The following is a 17,517-nucleotide window of genomic DNA, read 5'->3' as shown; positions in this document are numbered from 1 at the left end:
AAAAGCGTTTGGGAGGTGCAACACCGCCAATAGGCGAAAACTGAAGAAACCCTGGGGAGCAGGTGGGAGCCACATGCAGCACCTGCAGCTCTGCAGCCACTGGCAGGGCATGCTGGTGGATGCAGAGCTGCCCCTCGGCCTGCAGGGCGGCGACGGCGCCTCTCCCCCTGAGCACCCCACCATCTGCAGGGTCTAACGAGCGCAGGGCGAGGAAAAGGAGCAATGAAGACATAAAACCGTCTCTCTTTGCGGGTAGGAGAATCCTGTATACAGAAAGTCCTAAGTCTATACAAAAGTTGGTAGGATTAAGGGATGAATTAGGAGTTGGTGTGGGTTAAGCCACTGCCTGCAACTCTGGCATCCAACATGGGCACCCGTCCAAGTCCCCGGCTGCTCCACTTCCATCCAGCTCCCTGCTAATGCACCTGGGAAAAGCAACAGGAGATGGGCCCCTCCTCCCACGTGGGAGACCCAGATGAAGCTCCTGGCTTCTGGCGTGGCCTGGCCAAGCCCAGCCATTGCGGACATTTGGGGAGTGAATGAGAGGATGGAAGATCTCTCTCTCGCTCTCTCTCTCTCTCTCTCTTTTTTGTCACTCTTCCAGATAAATAAATAAAACTTTAAAAAACACTAGGACAACTGTATATTAATTTAAGGAAAAACAGCAAAAACAAAACAAAGAAAAAAATCCAGGCAAAAATCAAGTTGCAATGGATTCTAAGCCTAAATATGAGACAATAAACTCTGAAACTTCTAGGAGAAATAATAAGAGAAAATCTTTGTGACACAGAGGCCGACAAAGATTTATTGGACCGGAAGCAAAAAGCCCAGACTCCACACAATAAAGACTGATAAAGTGAACCTCAATAAAAGTTAAAACCTCCGCTCTTGGAAAGATACTGAAAACAATGAGAAGGCAAGCCCGATACTGGGGAGAGTGGCGCTAACACAGGATGCAGAGCAAGGATTTATATCCAAAATATATAAACAACTGTAATAAGTCAATAATAAGAAAGTAAGTCATCACATTTTGCTAAAGTGAGACCAATGTTTTAACGCGCTGTTTACAAACGACAGTGTACGCCCATAAGCACATGGGGAGATGTTTGCCTTGTTACAGAGATGCACGTTGAAGCCTCACGCGGCTCTCAGGGCACAGCAAGCGCTGGTGGGAGGTGGGCCGCGGGGTCTCTGACCTCCCTGGGGGAGACAGAAGGTGCATCGCAGCCCGGGGGAGGGGCAGTCGCCCCCAGGTCCTCACAAAACAGAACACGCACTTGCCACGTGGCCCAACAGCCCCCCACTGGCTTGGAGCATGCATTCACAAGACATGAAAACGCGTTCACACGCAGGCACACGCGTGGCTGTCACACCAGTTCCGACCTCTCAGCCCCTACCTGAGTGTTCAGTGAGGAAGCCGGGGCAGGACTGGCTGAGACAACGTGATCCCGTCAGCGCCGAGAGGCGAAGGGCGGAAAGAAGAAACGGGAAAACACGGCGGGGAGGCTGAGCCCACAGCGCCTGCAATCGATGCGAGGCCGGCGGGCGGCTGCAGACGCCACTCGCGCCCAGCAGGAGAGACGCACGCTCAGATTTCACGTGAGCTAAAGCGAAGGGGCCGGAAAACCGCGCTCCAATCAAGGCTCCTACGAAGCAAGTGGCCGCAGCTGCTGAGACGGAACAAACTAGAATCCAGGGAAACAGCAAAGCTGAGCGAGATCGTGGGTGCTCAGGGAGCAAAAGGAGAAGAGTGCTACGAAGACGCCGCTGCTGGAAACCCCTGGCCCTCACGACACGCGCGATGGCTCAGGACCACGTGGAGAGAAGCAGATTACACAGGAAGCACAGAGCTGAGCGCCACGTTTAACGAGCTTGATCTGGTGGTCTTTCAGTCCTGGAGTCGAGCAGCGGGAGACGCGCGCTCCCTCCCCTGGAGCTGTCACGACGGCACGGCCACGACGGCTCCAGAAATCCCACTGCAGCCAGGAGATGAAGCATCGCTGCCGTGCGCTGTCCCTTCCTAGACGGTGGCAGGCATCAGTCAGAAGTTAAAGAGCCAGCCTGCTCAGACGGAAGCGACACGAAGGCACCCGCGCCCAAACTGTGTAAAGACCGTGTAAGGCCGGTGCCGTGGCTCAACAGGCTAATCCTCCGCCTTGTGGCGCCGGCACACCGGGTTCTAGTCCTGGTAGGGGCTCCGGATTCTGTCCTGGTTGCCCCTCTTCCAGGCCAGCTCTCTGCTGTGGCCAGGGAGTGCAGAGGAGGATGGCCCAAGTCCTTGGGCCCTGCACCCCATGGGAGACCAGGAGAAGCACCTGGCTCCTGCCTTCGGATCAGCGCAGTGCGCCGGCCGCAGCGCGCTACCGCGGCGGCCATTGGAGGGTGAACCAACGGCAAAGGAAGACCTTTCTCTCTGTCTCTCTCTCTCACTGTCCACTCTGCCTGTCTTTTAAAAAAAAAAAAAAAAAAAAAACGTGTAAAGCCCAGACATAACTAGACTATCCTGGAACTATAAATGCCCAGTTATTCAGAACCGGGGACAAGTCTGACAGTGGACCACTCCACAGACAACAGAAGGCAGGGGGATGGGGGACATAAAAAGTCCGTGATGTTGTTAGTGAGAGAGACCCGAGTGGCCCGGCACTGGGCGGCTCAGAGACCCCAAGGGTCTCCGTGTCCCGGGAGGTTGTGGCAGCCAGTGTGCTCACTCCATGCTGCCAGGGCCTGGCCTCACCTAGGGACATGGCTCACAGGGTGGCCCCGTGACCTGGCTGCTGATCACTCCCGGGACCTCCAGGGAAACACAGCCAGACGGCAGGTCAGCTTGTGAGACCTGAACTTGGACTTCTGATGTATTGTGCTCACCAGAGGTGAGCCAGCAAAGGCCACACTCATGTCTGACGTGTCCATACGCCTCGTGTATGTGCGTGTGTGGGTGTCTTATCACCCTGCATGTCTGCAGGCCCTCACGGGTACCACATGTCCATGGGCACACGCGCATGTAGCTGTATGTGTCTCTGTGTGCACCTGCCCGTATACCTACACCTTACACTGTGTACACGTGTGGATACACGTGGATCTAGGCCTTGCGTTACGTGTCCCTGGGCACACGCGTGTGCACACATAGATGTTATGTGTCTCTAGGTACATGTGCCTGTACACACAGTCCTTACACATGTGTATACACATGTACACATGGGCCCAGGCCGTGCACGTCTGTCAGGGCACAGACAGGTGCACAGTGTCTTACCGTGGCAGCAGGTCTGTGTGCTCAGTCAGCTCTGTGATGGGAGGAGACGGTGAGTGGTCTGTCGGGGTGAAGTGGCAGCCCCCCAACAGACAGGTGCGTGTCCTCACCCCCAGGACTGGGGGCGGTGAGACCTTCTCTGGAGAGAGGTCTTCGCAGGTGGGACTGGGTATTGTGACATGAAGCCGTCCGAGTTATCTGTGTGAGGTCCCAGATCCAGAGGCCACTGTCCTGGAGGGCTGGCGGAGGACGCGCAGGCAGAGGACAAGGCCACGTGGAGACGGAGCAAGGGCTGCCGTGACCGGGCCCCCAGCCAGGGAAGCCAGGCACGAGGGAGGGGGCACGGGCTTCGCTGGCAGCCTCGAGGGAGCTGCCATGCCCACAATGGGGCATCGGGCTCTGGCCTCCCCAGGGGGACAAGGACACGCTCCCAGGGCCACATCACCCATCGGTGCTGTTTGTTACGGCCTCCCAGGAGCCCCCGCTGCACTGGTGGTGGTGAGGGTGCTTCTGGGAACAATTTCTGTCAATGGAGACCCAAACCGCTGTGGTTCTGTCTGACACACAGCCAGGGGGCTTGTGAGCGAGGGCCTTGCCGGCCTCAGGGGGAGGGCTGGGCTGCGGCTCCATCCGGGGCCCACAGGCCTCTGATTGTCACTCAAGGCCATCACTCTGCAGGCACAGGGCCCCCTAGGCAGCCTGCTGGCACTGTGTTGGCGTCCAGCTGGGACGAAGGACACGGAGTGGGGGGAGAAGTGCGCATCTACCTCTGAGGAACCCAGCAGGGAGGTGCCCCATCCTTCTGCCAAAACCCACACAGCCACACCTCAGCTGCAAGGAACTTGGGCACTTGGGGCCAGCGCTGTGGCGTAGCGGGTAAAGCTGCCACCTGCAGTGCCAGCATCCCAAATGGGTGCCAAGTCCCAGCTGCTCTACTTCTGATCCAGCTCTCTGCTATGGCCTGGGAAAGAAGTGGAGGATGGCCCAAGTCCTGGGCCCCTGCACCCACATGGGAGATCTGGAAGAAGCTCCTGGCTCCTGGCTTTGCATCAGCACAGCTCCAGTCGTTATGGCCATCTGGAGAGTGAACCAGCGGATGGAAGACCTCTCTCTCTCTCTCTCTCTCTCCTCTCTCTCTCTCTCTCTCTCTCTCTCTCTCTCTGCCCCTGCCTCTCTGTAACTCTGCCTTTCAAGTAAATAAATAAATCTTTAAAAAAGGAACCTGAGCGCTTTGTGGGAGGTGCCCACGTGTTCAGCTGGAGACCAGGATGGTCTGAGCTGCTGTGGGGCAGGGGCATTTCCGGGAGGACGGAGTTTGCCGGCAGGGTCCTGAGCCACACTGTCACCGGTCACTGCTCCATTCTGGAGCCCCGTCCACTGAGGACAGCCGAGCTGGGGAGCAGGCAAGGCTGGATCAGGACAAAGCACGAGGCCCCCGCCAGGAGCCACGCCACGTGGGCGGGCCAGCAGCTGCCCTTCACACGCCAGACCTCCACACACGTATGTGCCCGGATGGCACACAGTCGCTGCGTCAGGGGTCTGGGTTTTTTTATGATTTTATTTATTTATTTGAGAGGTAGAGTTTGACAGAGAAAGAGAGAGAGAAAAAGGTCTTCTATCCACTGGTTCACTCCCCAAATGGCAGCAACAGCTGGAGCTGGGCTGATCTGAAGCCAGGAGCCAGGAGCCAGGAGCTCCATCCGGGTCTCCCACGTGGGTGCAGGGGCCCGAGGACTTGGGCCATCTTCCACTGCCTTCCCAGGCCACAGCTGAGAGCTGGATCAGAAGATGAGCTGCCTGGACTGGAACTGGCACCCAGATGGGATGCCGGCACTGCAGGTGGAGGATCAACCCACCGCGCCCCAGCGCCGGCCCCACACATGGTTAGCGCCTTCCGTGCCGCCTTCCCCAGCTGCCCTCGCGCGGCTGCACCCTACACAGCTCCTCCTTACAGCAGCTGAGCGGGCAGCTCCTGCTGCTGCCGTCGTAAAGTGAGCACAGTTGTGATTAAAACCAATAAAACCCCAGGAGACGGAGCCAGTGTGCCCACTGCAGTGGTTCCCAGCACTCCGTTGGTCAGAAACGCAACACTTCTCACCCTGAGGGTGGTCTTAACAGACACTCCAGGGACGGGCAGAGCTGCCAGGGCCTCAGCCACCGAGCGCTCTCCCGAGTGACGTCCCTGGAGATGTGTCGGTCATTGCCACTGACAGCTGCTGCAAACCCTCGACGCTAAACGCCCGGACACTTAGCGCGGGGCGTTGCTATCGTTTGCATTTCTAGAAACAAACTCGCTGCGTGAGGGATTACCCAGAGTGTAAATTCTGACGCATGTCTGAAAAAAGGCCGTGGAAAACACTTACCCAGCCTGCATCTGTGGCAGAAGTGCGGCTTCTGTTTGGCTTCACGCCCACAGCGCGTTTTCACGCAATCTGAACTCCACTTTTGTCTCTGCCAGGGTTGTTAATTTCCAAGTGATCCATCTGGGGTTCTTTGCTGTTCATTTGTGGTATTATTGTACCAGTATTTTTTTACCTGGGGATCTGTGAAATAATTTTGCAAGATACACGTCTTTTTAGGACCCTCTGTGTACTTCATCGGCAGCTATTTTTCTGTACGTGATATAAAATGTATCAGCTCACAGTCGCTCAGGTTCCCTCGTAGACAGGAAATCACCTTCCCCAGCACAAAGCCTTCTACACACTGTAAGATGTGGCTGCTGCCCACGCAGCCCAGTGCTCTTCCCGGCAAGGTGGGAGGGCGGGGCAGGGTCTGGGAGGAGCATGCTCTGGGAGGGGTCCCCACGTTTGGTGGACTCTGCCTTTGTCTCCAGGAAACCCCTGCCAGTGCACCCTGGAGTCTGGGAGATGCCACAGGAGGAGGAGCAGAGAGGCCGGCAGCTGGGAGAGGGAGCGCCTCGGGGACCAGGTGCCCTGTGCCTCTCTCTCCCTGCACCTGCCACCCACCGCAGCTGTGCCCCGAAGCCTCTCAGGACCTACGGCCCGGCAGGGCCCAGAGCCCCAGTGCCGTGGGCCAAGGAGGACCCTGGCCTCATTAACTGGCCCTGTCTGGACAAGCTGATTGCAGCCCAGGGGGAAACAGGTGGAACCGGTTGCGGGAGTCACTCTCACCTGCACCGCCGGCAACCCCAGGCACATTCCAGCAGTGCGGGCCGCCCAGGGCCCGGTGGACGGTCAGCCAGTGGGCGGCCTGGGTCTTGCTCAACAGGCAGAGTCACCCAACCACCCTCAGCAGACTGCGCTCTCCAGGGGCACCTGGGGCTGCCGTGGGCTGATGCGCGCCGGACCCCGGGATGGGATGGGAGGGAGAACGGGCCTTGGGATGGCTCCGGGTCCAGGGAGGCTGCAGGGTGGGAAGTCAGAGCTCAGGGCGACGCAGCAGCAGTGTTGGTTCTGAGTGGCATCTACACGTGCACGGAGGTTAGGGCACAGGCACAGCACAGGGGCTACCACGGGAGGACACGCCATCTGCACACCAAGGACAGAGGCCTGGGACCCATCCCCTCTCACAGCTCTGATGATGCCCTCATCTCTGACTCCAGGGAACACAAGTGCCTGACACTGCAGCCCCCGCTCTGTGGTCCCCTGGCACGGTGGCCCACATCGACCAAGACACTCATGCATGCCTGGGCTGCAGTGCCGCGCCGGATCCGCCCCCACTTGTGGCTGGGCCCCACAGCCCTGAGGCCCAGGGACTGGGTGGAGGTGGAGAGAGGCACCTGGGGGCTGGCGGGGCAGGGGCTGGAGGCCGGGCCGCCCTGCGGCAGCAGAGCACCCTGGAAGCCATGGGTGGGAGGGCAGGATCCCAGCACTCAGGGGAAAGGTGAGGACGAGAGGACCACAGCCTGCCCAGATGCTCCACCCCCACCCTGGGCCCCGCCCACGGTGCCTGCTCTCCTGCCCAGCTCCCCTGCTGGCGTCCGTTGCCCTAGCGTCACTGTGAACCCCTTGGCCCCTCTCGGATTCCAGCCGCGTCTGCCTGCCTGGGGTGCAGCCCCTCCGCCCTCTGCCTACCCCCGGAGGGGCTCACGGAGAGCAGGGATGGATGCTGTCCCCTGGGGGTTGCCCATATTCAGAATCCCTCCCAGCGTCCGCATGTTCTCACCTGAAACCTGTGAGTCCAGCTCCTATGGAAGGAGGTCCTGGCGGCTGGGATTAGGGCGACGGGCAGTCTGATGGGAGGCACGCTCTCCAGACGAGGGGAGGCAGACACAGAGGCAGTGGTGGGCTGGACACCTGGGGCCAGTACAAGCTGGGAGAAGCCAGACGGTCTCCCCGGAGCCTCCAGGGCAGCAGAGCCCCGGGGACACCTTGAGTCAGACTCCCAGCCTGCAGAGCCTTCCTGCTGTGTCCAGCTCCCTGCTCTGTGGCCATTTTCACGTGAGCCACAGGAAATGAGCTCCATGGGTTAGGACGCTGCGGGTCCAAGCCCACACTCCCTGGGCAGACACCCCCACCCGGGGTCTCTGGGAGGCTCCCTCACGGCATGGCCTCCCCCCAAGGACACGGATCAAGTAACCCCCTCTGGTCACTGGCCCCGCCTCCTGGAGCACCTGCTCGCTCCCCGAGACACCAAGCCTTGGTTCTGAGACAGCGGGAGGCCAGGGCTCATGTACTCGGTGCCGACACAAAGCAGGTTCCACGTGTCGGCCTCGCTGCGCCCCAGCAGCAGACCACTGCCACCGCTGCCCCAGGTTTTGCCTTCTCAACACCGAATGCCTCTTGGGGCCTTGGGCCAGCCCGGCTACCACTGACCTCTGCTCTTGGCCTTTCTGTAACACACCGCTCCCCTGCCCTGACTCCTGTCCACACCTGCCCTGACCCAGGGACCTGAGCCTTGTGCTCCCTGGGCCCGGGCTGCCCTGCACACAGGTGTGCACACAGCCTGAACACAAGCCTGGAACCCAGCAGGTAAGAGGACGGGCCACCAGGACACCCACCCCTCTCAGTGCTCCACCGTCAACACCACATGATACAAACACAGACCAGAAACCGTGCGGGCACCACACTTGACTAAAAGCCACATAGGCGGCTGGCACTGTGGCACAGCGGGTAAAGCTGCCAGCTGTGGTGCTGGCATCCCATATGTGTGCTGGTTCGAGCCCCTGCTACTCCACTTCTGATCCAGCTCTCGGCTATGGCCTGGGAAAGCAGTAGAAGGTGGCCCAAGTCCTTGGGTCCCTGTACCCACTTGGGAGACCCAGAAGAAGCTCCTGGCTTCAGAGTGGCACAGCTCCAGCCATTGCAGCCACTTGGGAAGTGAACCAGCAGGTGGAAGACCTCTCTCTCCCTCTCTCTCTCTCTCTCTCTCTCTCTGCCTCTGCCTCTCTGTAACTCTGCCTTTCAAATAATAAATACACAGGCAAGTACTTCAGAAAAAAAAATCACAGAGAAACAAAATTTAAAGATACATTTATTTGGATGCAGAAAAATTGAAATCTGAGGACAGTTTTTATTTTCCCATAATGCACGTTTTCCATGAGCTTCTGAGTACCTGGTATGCAATAGATTTGGAACTCCTGCTCTGCGATTCTGTTCTGTGCAACACCATGTCATGCAGCGAGTAGTGTGGCAAGGTCGGCAGGAGAGCTCTCGATCCTTCAGCGGAAACTCAATGCGTGAAGCTTCTTTGCACAAGGTTGCCACACATGCGTGGCTGCGGTACAGCCGCACGCCAGTGCAGCACTCGCGGCAGCCTCGGTTTCCCCCGAGGGGCTCCAGGAACGCAAGGGAGCCAGCTGAAGTCTCACTGCCTGCTCACCCAACTTGAAGACTGCGCCTCGGCGTCTCCGTCGGCCGGCGAGATGTCTTGCCAGAGTGGGGGACAGTGTGTTGGAACGACCAGCTCATCACCACTCCCTGGCCCCACGCGTGCCAATAATAAATAAACTCGCCTTGTCACAGTAATTGTGAAATATCCTCATGTATGACATAGATGGAAAGATTACGTAGAAGACAAATCCAAAAGAAAGTACCCCTACCATAGCAGAGAACGAGGTAGAAAATAGGACAGGGGGCAGGCCGGGAAGATAGAATAAAAAGTTACGAAATGTATCTCCTTGAACTTCCAAAATAATCCAGAGAAACATTTTTTAAAAAAGTTATTTCTTTATTTGAAAGTCAGAGTTACAGAGAGGAGGAGACACAGAGAGATTCTCCAGCCACTGATGCACTGCCCAGATGGCCTCAACAGCCAGGGCTGGGCCAAGCTGAAGCCAGGAGCCGGGATCTTCCGCGTCTCCCAAGTGGATACAGGGGCCCAAAGACTTGGACTACCTTCCACTGCTTTCCCAGGCCACAGCAGGCAGCTGGATCAGAAATGGAGCAGCCGGGACTCGAACCAGCACCCACATGGGATGCTGGCATCACAGGCGGCTGCTGCACCTGCTAAGCCACAATGCTGGCCTGGGGCAGCAACTTTTAAGAAGACAATGGCTACAATGTATTCCTAAGTGAAAACAGATACGACTTCTAGAACCAGGACTGCTAACGAATTCGAGAACAGGAAAATGAAAAGAAATTTCTCTCTGGACACACTGACAGGGAGCTGGAACACACAACACCAGCGAGGACCCTGAGAGCAGCCGGAGAGAAGACGCGCTACTCCTGCAAAGCCGGGCCGAAGGCGGATCTCTCCGGATGACAGCGGAGGGTGGAGAACAGTAGGAAGTCAGCAGCCTCTCCAAGGGCTGAAAAACACAACCAATCCGGATCACACATCCCGAGAGATGAGCTTTCTGGGAAAAGGGCGGACAATCAGACCAATGAGACTTCATTAGGCAAATCCCTAAAAAATATTCTGCAGGAGAGAAGACAAGTTTCCCACAAGAACAAATAACATTAAAGAAGGCATAACAAGGAAATTAAACAGAACACAGAGCTACACGTACGGAGCTTCTGTCCGCTCCCAACTGTGCCAGAAACAACACAAACACCAGAATGTGTGCAGTGAAGGGAACACTAAGCTATAGCCCATATTTAGACGTGTTTATATATTCATACAATAAGTAAATCAGAAGATCTCATCACTGTCTCAACTTCCTGAAACACTTGTAATACACACACATTTATTTTCTGTTGCTTGGCCGGCGCCGTGGCTCAACAGGCTAATCCTCCGCCTTGCGGCGCCAGCACACCAGGTTCTAGTCCTGGTTGGGGTGCCGGATTCTATCCCGGTTGCCCCTCTTCCAGGCCAGCTCTCTGCTATGGCCCAGGAGCACAGTGGAGGATGGCCCAAGTCCTTGGGCCCTGCACCCCATGGGAGACCAGGAGAAGCACCTTGCTCCTGGCTTCGGATCAGCGCGATGCGCCAGCCGCGGCGGCCATTGGAGGGTGAACCAACAGCAAAAAGGAAGACCTTTCTCTCTGTCTCTCTCTCTCTCTCTCACTATCCACTCTGCCTGTATATATTTTTTCTGTTGCTTTAAATTTGTTAAAGTATATACTCAGCATTATCCACATCAGCTATGTGAATTCCAAATATTAACAGTGTGAAAGAGAAAGGAGGCAAAATGTTTCTAAATAAACAGAGGTGGGAAATGTTATAGTAAAAAATTATAATATGAATGACACATGCAAACAGCCTAGGTGTTCCGGCTTCACGTGCAGCTTTGCCAGGCAGGACTGTCGCCAGCTCCGGGATAAGCAGTTAGCAGTGGAACAGCAGTGGGGGGGCCAGGGCTGGGCACCGCAGGGACACTGCTGTCGCGATGCCACATCCCCTGCCGGCCTGCCCCGGAATCCCAGCTGCTCTGCTCTCAATTCTGCTTCCTGCCCACGCACTGGGAAGGCAGTGGAAGACGGCAAGTGCTGCATCCCTGACACCGCCCGGGAGACCGAGACAGAAGCCCTGGCTCCTGGCTGTGGCCGGGCCCAGCCCTGGCTGCCGCAGTCATCGGAGCGTGAATGAGCAGGTGGGAGCTCACTGCAAATAATCAATCAGCAGGGGAAGTGAGCTACTCAGAGGCCTGGCAAAACTGGCTATCCTGTTTTTTTTTTTTTTAAAAAAAGATTTATTTAATTATTTGAAAGTCAGAGTTACACAAAGGAGGAGAGGCAGGGAGAGAGAGAGAGAGAGGGAGGGGGAAAGGGAGAGGGAGAGAGAGAGGGAGGGAGAGAGGGAAAGAGAGAGAGAGGTCTTCCACCCACTGGTTCACTCCCCGGATGGCCGCAACAGCCGGAGCTGTGCTGATCCGAAGCCAGGAGCCAGGAGCTTCCTCCTGGTCTCCCACTGGGTGCAGGGGCCCAAGGACTTGAGCCATCTTCTACCGCTTTCCCAGGCCAAAGCAGAGAGCTGGAGCGAAGTGGAGCAGCCGGGTCTCCAACCGGCGCCCATATGGATGCCCACACCGCAGGTGGCAGCCCTACCTGCTATGCCACAGCACTGGCCCCACTATCTTGTTAATAAATGTAACTCACACCATTAAAAATAAATTCCAAATGAATAAAAAAAGTTAATGTAAAAGTCCCATAGACATAAGAAAAAGTACATATTTTTATTCTATATTCTTAGAAAAAATGTTTTTAGTCAATCAAAACGTCATAGAACACTAACAAACTGTCCCATTAGAAATCAGAATTTATGGGCTGGTGCAGTGGCATAGCAGGTAAAGCCACCATCTGCAGTGCCGGCATCCCATACGGCCGCCAGTTTGAGTCCCGGCTGCTCCACTTCCGATCCAGTTCACTGCTTTGGCCTGAGAAAGCAGTAGAAGATGGCCCAAGTCCTTGGGCCCCTGCACCCACGTGGGAGACCGGGAGGAAGCTCCTGGCTCCTGGCTTCAGATCAGCTCAGCTCTGGCTGTTGCAGCCATTTGGGGAGTGAACCAGCAGATGGAAGATCTCTCTCTCTCTCTCTCTCTCTCTCTCTCTCTCTCTTTTCTCTGTGTAACTTTGATTTCCAATTAGATAAAATATTTTTAAAAAATCAGAATTTCTGCATCCCATGGGAGACCAGGATAAGCACCTGGCTCCTGCCATCGGATCAGCGTGGTGCGCCGGCCGCAGCGCGCCTATCGCGGAGGCCATTGGAGGGTGAACCAACAGCAAAAGGAAGACCTTTCTCTCTGTCTCTCTCTCACTGTCCACTCTGCCTGTCAAAAATAAAAAAAAATTAAAAATTTGATAAAAAAAATCAGAATTTATTTAAAGTCAAGGATGTTTTAAGCTGACTTGAGAGACAAAAATGCAGGGGTGGCAGCACTTGGCCTCGTGGTTAGGACGCTGCGCTCCCCACCGGAGGCTGGGCCCCCTCAGCCCCTGGCTCCCGACTCCAGCTTCCTGTTGGAGCAGACCCTGGGGGGCAACACGACCACGCATGTAGCTGGGTCCCTGCCGCCCATGTGGGAGGCTGGGGCTGAATTCCTGGCTCCTGGCTTCAGCCTTGGCCCAGCCCCAGCCCTGTGGCATCTGGGGAGAGAACCAGTGGACAGGAGCTCTGTCTGCTCTCTCTCTTCTCTGCCTCGCATATAAATTTTTTTTCAAATGAGTAAAATAATCTCAATGTATGTGGATGCGAGACTCAATATCAAGGAATACAAAATCTCTTATTAATACCGGAGAGAGAATCAACGCTAAGGAACCGGAGGGCATTTCACAGAGACAAGTAATTTGAGAAATAAATATGTGCAATGCTATCCAGCCTCAAATATAATGAAAAACAAAGGAGAGTTGGGAACAAACATTACGTACCACTTGTTGGGCTGGGCAGGGTGCAGTGAGGGCCAGTACCAGTTCCCAGACGGAGTCTGCCAACCGGCACTGTGACGTAACAAAATCTCAGTGAGTCTTTCAAATCTCCGCTTATCATTTCAGTGGAAACGTAAGACGCATGCGTTTCACTAACCGGGACGTTTCGCGCACAACGTGGCGGCTTTCAAACTCGCGTCTCTGCGTCATGACAGCCTAGGACGCAATGTCATCACCCGTGGAATCCTCCTGGCCCTGCGCAGGCCCCAGCCTCAGTCCCTGGCCACTTCCATCCCCGTGGATCCAGGGATCCCTGCTGCCCAGGCACGGCACAAGCATCAGCTCACCAAGGTCTCTGGGTTCTCAGCTCCCTCTGTGCCATGTCGTCCCCGCCTTCCCCTCCCCATAGTGTGAGAGGACCACAGGCCACCCCATCGTCTCTGTTGGCAGACACCGGGGGAGGGGGGCCTCAGTTTTTCAGGAGCCATGCCTGCCACATCTGTACATCGAACTCACACAACGACGAGCGATGCTTAACCTTAGGCTCTGAGACACTGCTGTCTCTTCACGCCGCCACCAGGGATGGCCCTGGATGCTGCCAGGAGCCATCTAACGCGTGGAGTATCTCATTCCTTGCGGCTGATGGTGTTAGGTATCTTTTAAGCAACTGGGCAAGAGACCTCCCATCTACTGGTTCACTCCCCAGCTGCCCACATAGCAGGGGCTTGGCCAGGCTGAAGCCAGGAGCCAGGAACTCAACCCAAAGCCAGAGCCCCTCCCTGGGTGGCAGGGACCAAGTCACGGGGCCGTCATGCGCCGATGCACACCAGCAGGAAGCTGGGTCAGGAGGGGGCCAGGACTTGAACACAGGCAGCCTGATGGGGGACGCAGGTGTCCAAGCCCCGCCCCGGTCTGCACGGCTCACCTGCCACCAGCAGCCGACTGTCCTAGTCACCGTAACCGCACCCAGGGCCTGACACCAAGCCACAGGCTCCTCTCTCAAATCTCTCTGCCTACTCCAGGCCTCTGTAATTCCACGTCGTTAGAGTCCACTTAATAGTTTCTACAAAAAAAATTGGGATGTTTAACTGTTTTTAAATTTACTTAATTAAACAGAGAGAGAGAGAGAGAGAGAGAGAGAGAGAGAGGAGAGGGAGAGAGAGAGAGGAGAGAGAAAGAGAGAGAGCACGCTCCCATCCGCTGGCCCACTCTCCGAATGCTCACAAGGAACAAGCCTGGGCACCCGGCTGCTGCAGTCCTGTCTACCGTGGATCAGGTGGCCACAGCTGTTGGCGGCCAGGGTTTCCTGTGAATGTACTTCAGCGTGTCTACAACCAACACCAAGAACACGAGCGCTGGGTTGTGCGGCAGCCGCGTCTTCAGTCCCAGAGGAACAGGCCTGGCTGTCTTCCAGAGTGGACCCCACGCGGCTTCTGCCAGCCCAGACCACACCACGCCCTCCGCAGCACTGGGTGCCATCACGGCTCTCGTGTCTCTCCACTCTGACAGGTGAGCATCACCCACTGTGGTCCGAATCCTGGTGTTTACAGACGGTGAGCATCTGTGTGACGCGCTTTTTAACCACCTGTCGTCTCACCGATGCATGGCCTTTCGCATCTTCTCCCCACTTTCCAGCTGAATTCTGGTTTTGTTGCATGGCTCACTTTGGACTAACCCTTATACATTCTTTTTTTAAAAACATTTATATATGTATTTGAAAGGCAGAGTTACAGAGAGGCAGAGATAGAGAGAGAGGGAGAGAGAGAAAGAGAGAGGCAGAGAGAGAGAGAGAGAGAGACAGATTCCATCAGCTGGTTCACTCCCCAATAGCTGCAACAGCCAGCCCAAAGCCAGGAGCCAGGGGCTTCCTCCAGGTCTCCCACACGGGTGCAGGCCATTTGCAGGGAGCTGGATCTGAAGTGGAGCAGCCAGGACTTGAACCGGTGCCCATATGGGATGCCGGCACTGCAGGTGGTGGCTTCACCCGCTATGCCACATCGCCATCTTCCCCCTCACCCTGTAAATTCTGACAACAGTTCTTTGTTTCACTCTGATACATGTGGTTCCCTTAACAAGCTCCTTCACAAGCAAAGGTTTTAAATTTGGATGAAATCCAGTTAAGCAAAATCTTGCTTTTATTGATTGAGTTTTTGGTATCTGATGGAAAACTCTACCTAGCCTCAGGTCCCAAAGAACTTCTCCAATTTTTTTAAAGATTTATTTACTTGAAAGACTCACATACAGAAAGAGAGAGAGAGAGAGAGATCTTCTATCTGCTGGCTCACTCCCCAAATGGCTATAATGGCTGGGGCTGAGCTAGGACAAAGCCAGGAGCCAGGAGCTCCACCCAGGTCTCCTACCCAGGCGCAGGGGCCCCAGCACTCGGGCCGTCCTCCGCTGCCTTCCCAGGCCATTAGCAGGGGGCTGGAGGGGAGTGGAGCAGCCCGGGTAGAACTGTCACCTGGACACGGGATGCTGGTACGGCGGGCGGTGGCTTAGCCCCCAACACCAGCCTCTCTTCCCATTTTGTTTTTAAGTTTTATAATTTTGCATTTGTCGCGGCCCACACTTTCAGCTAATTTTTAGGCAAGGCGTGAGACTTAGGTTGGAGTGGCCAGCGGTGCCAGGCCCAGCGGCTGAAGGCTGACGCCCCTGCACGGCTCGCTCCTGCGCCTTTGTGCGGAACACACACCTGTGGCCTCCACTTCCGGTGCCCCACCCCGCCCCGGTCTGTGCGTCTGCGCCTCCACCAGCACCTCTCTCTCTCAGTTCTAGAAACAGAGAAGTCTGATTCCTACCACTTCACTCTTTTTCCAAATTATCCTAGCTCTCCCAAGGCCTCTGCCCATTCATATACATCTTGGTATGAGCTTATCTATGTCTACAAAAACATCGCTGGGACCTAACTTATTTTTTAAATATGGTGTCTATGACTCTTCCCCACTCTGAACTTCTCACCGAAAATACCATGAAAGGCCAGTCAGCTTTGATTAAAGTTTCCTTTTCCCCAAATATCAACATAGACACATTCATTTGCTCAGTGAACGCCACCGAGCACCCCCGGGTCCTGGGAACTGTGTAGGTTACTGTGTAGGAAATGGAATACATGGTTTGGGGATGACAATCACTAGGGATTTTTTTAAATGACGTTTTGTTAAAATGTCCGTATCCAGTGAGCCTTAACTGTCAGCATCCGAAATGGACCTTGCTTTACACTCGGGAGTGGGGGCTGCCAGGGGTGCCGTGGTCGGCTTGGACTAGGGCATCTACCACCATCAGGTGTGGGGAGCAGCGGGAGTGGCTACGCAGGCCAGTGTCCCCATGGGTCTCCCTGCTGTGCCTCTTAGGACAGGTGGATGAGCCACAGAGTCACTGTTCACGCATACATTCAGGGAATCAGTGTTCGTCTGGCACCCACAGGTAGGCAGTGAGGGTGGGCAGAGGGCGCCACGCCCAGGTAGGCAGTGAGGGGTGGTGGAGGCCGCCACCCCCAGGCTCCGGGATGCTGTGACCTACAGGAGGAAGCCTGTGGAGGCCCCACATGGGAGCGAGTCCGGCTGCAGGCTGCCGGCGCCTGGCCAGTGTCCCCAGCACTGAGCTGCACGCTGTAGCAGCTCAGAGGGGCCAGTGAGCCCAGGGAGGCCTCTGGGACTGCACCGGCCCAGGCCTGGCACCCTCCTCCCTGCCCGCTTCGGAGCAGGTGAGGAAAAGAGAACATGGAGACCGCGGCATCACCGAGCAGCCCTGCCGGCCTCTCCCTCTGAGCCAGGGCTGGAAGCACACTGGAGTTAGCGAGGCTCCAGGTCTCGCGGGGCTGCAGTGCCCAGAAAGGCAGAGGGGCTTGCTTCCAGAGGAGCTTCGGGGCTGGGCGTGAGAGGAAGTGTGCAAAGGCCTGCTGGGCACTGCAGCCCAGCTGAGCAGAGGGAGGAGGCCCTTCCTGTCCCCCTCTGCCTGGCAGGACACTCTCCTTCCCGCCTTTGCTGGCTGCATCCTGTGCTTTCCCAGGCTCCTTCCCCTTGCCTCTGGCTCCCTGGGCCGGTTCTCCAATCTTTACTTGAATTTTCTAAAATACACTCACTGTGGTGTAGAGCAGCCACAGAGCCACGGGCACTGTCCCAGCCCAAGCCTCCCCCAGGGGTGCAGGCACCTGGCTGTGTCCGGCTCGGCCCTGCACCCCCGGGAGCCCCTGGCTGCACCTCCTGGGAGGCCCAGGGGCTGAGGGAGCACCAAGCCTGCCTCTCTCTGCCACGCCTGGGAGAATGGCACAAAGACACAGACCCAAGTAGCAAAGGCTACGCTGCAAGTCCAAGCCAACTTCTGCTTCATCCAAGTGTGGGCGGAGGAAAAAGAGGACAGAAAACGTGGAAGACCGTGGGGCCTTGGGAGTGGAGCGTTTTCCCAGAGTGGCCTGGAAGACTGCGGGCGATGTGGCTTCTCTTACGAGCTAGGACTTATTTTTCATTTTCGTTTCCAGAACCATCAACGTATCTCAGAACATGGACGTGTGGAGCCATGCGATCCCACGTCCACGCCATTCCGAGCTGAGAGGCTGACATTCTAGAA

At 56.3% G+C, this 17,517-nt stretch overlaps 1 protein-coding gene across 1 annotated transcript in view; it reads right to left on the bottom strand.

Annotated features, from left to right (window-relative positions):
• Positions 1 to 17,517, bottom strand: part of LOC133774707 (basic proline-rich protein-like) — a 47,613-nt gene that overhangs the window by 28,040 nt on the left and 2,056 nt on the right. The gene's annotated exons all lie outside the window — the stretch shown is intronic.

This window comes from Lepus europaeus, chromosome 15, assembly GCF_033115175.1.
Source record: "Lepus europaeus isolate LE1 chromosome 15, mLepTim1.pri, whole genome shotgun sequence".
Classification (NCBI taxonomy): Eukaryota; Metazoa; Chordata; class Mammalia; order Lagomorpha; family Leporidae; genus Lepus; species Lepus europaeus.
Note: the sequence above shows the minus strand (reverse complement) of the source record. Positions and strands in the feature narration are given on the sequence as shown.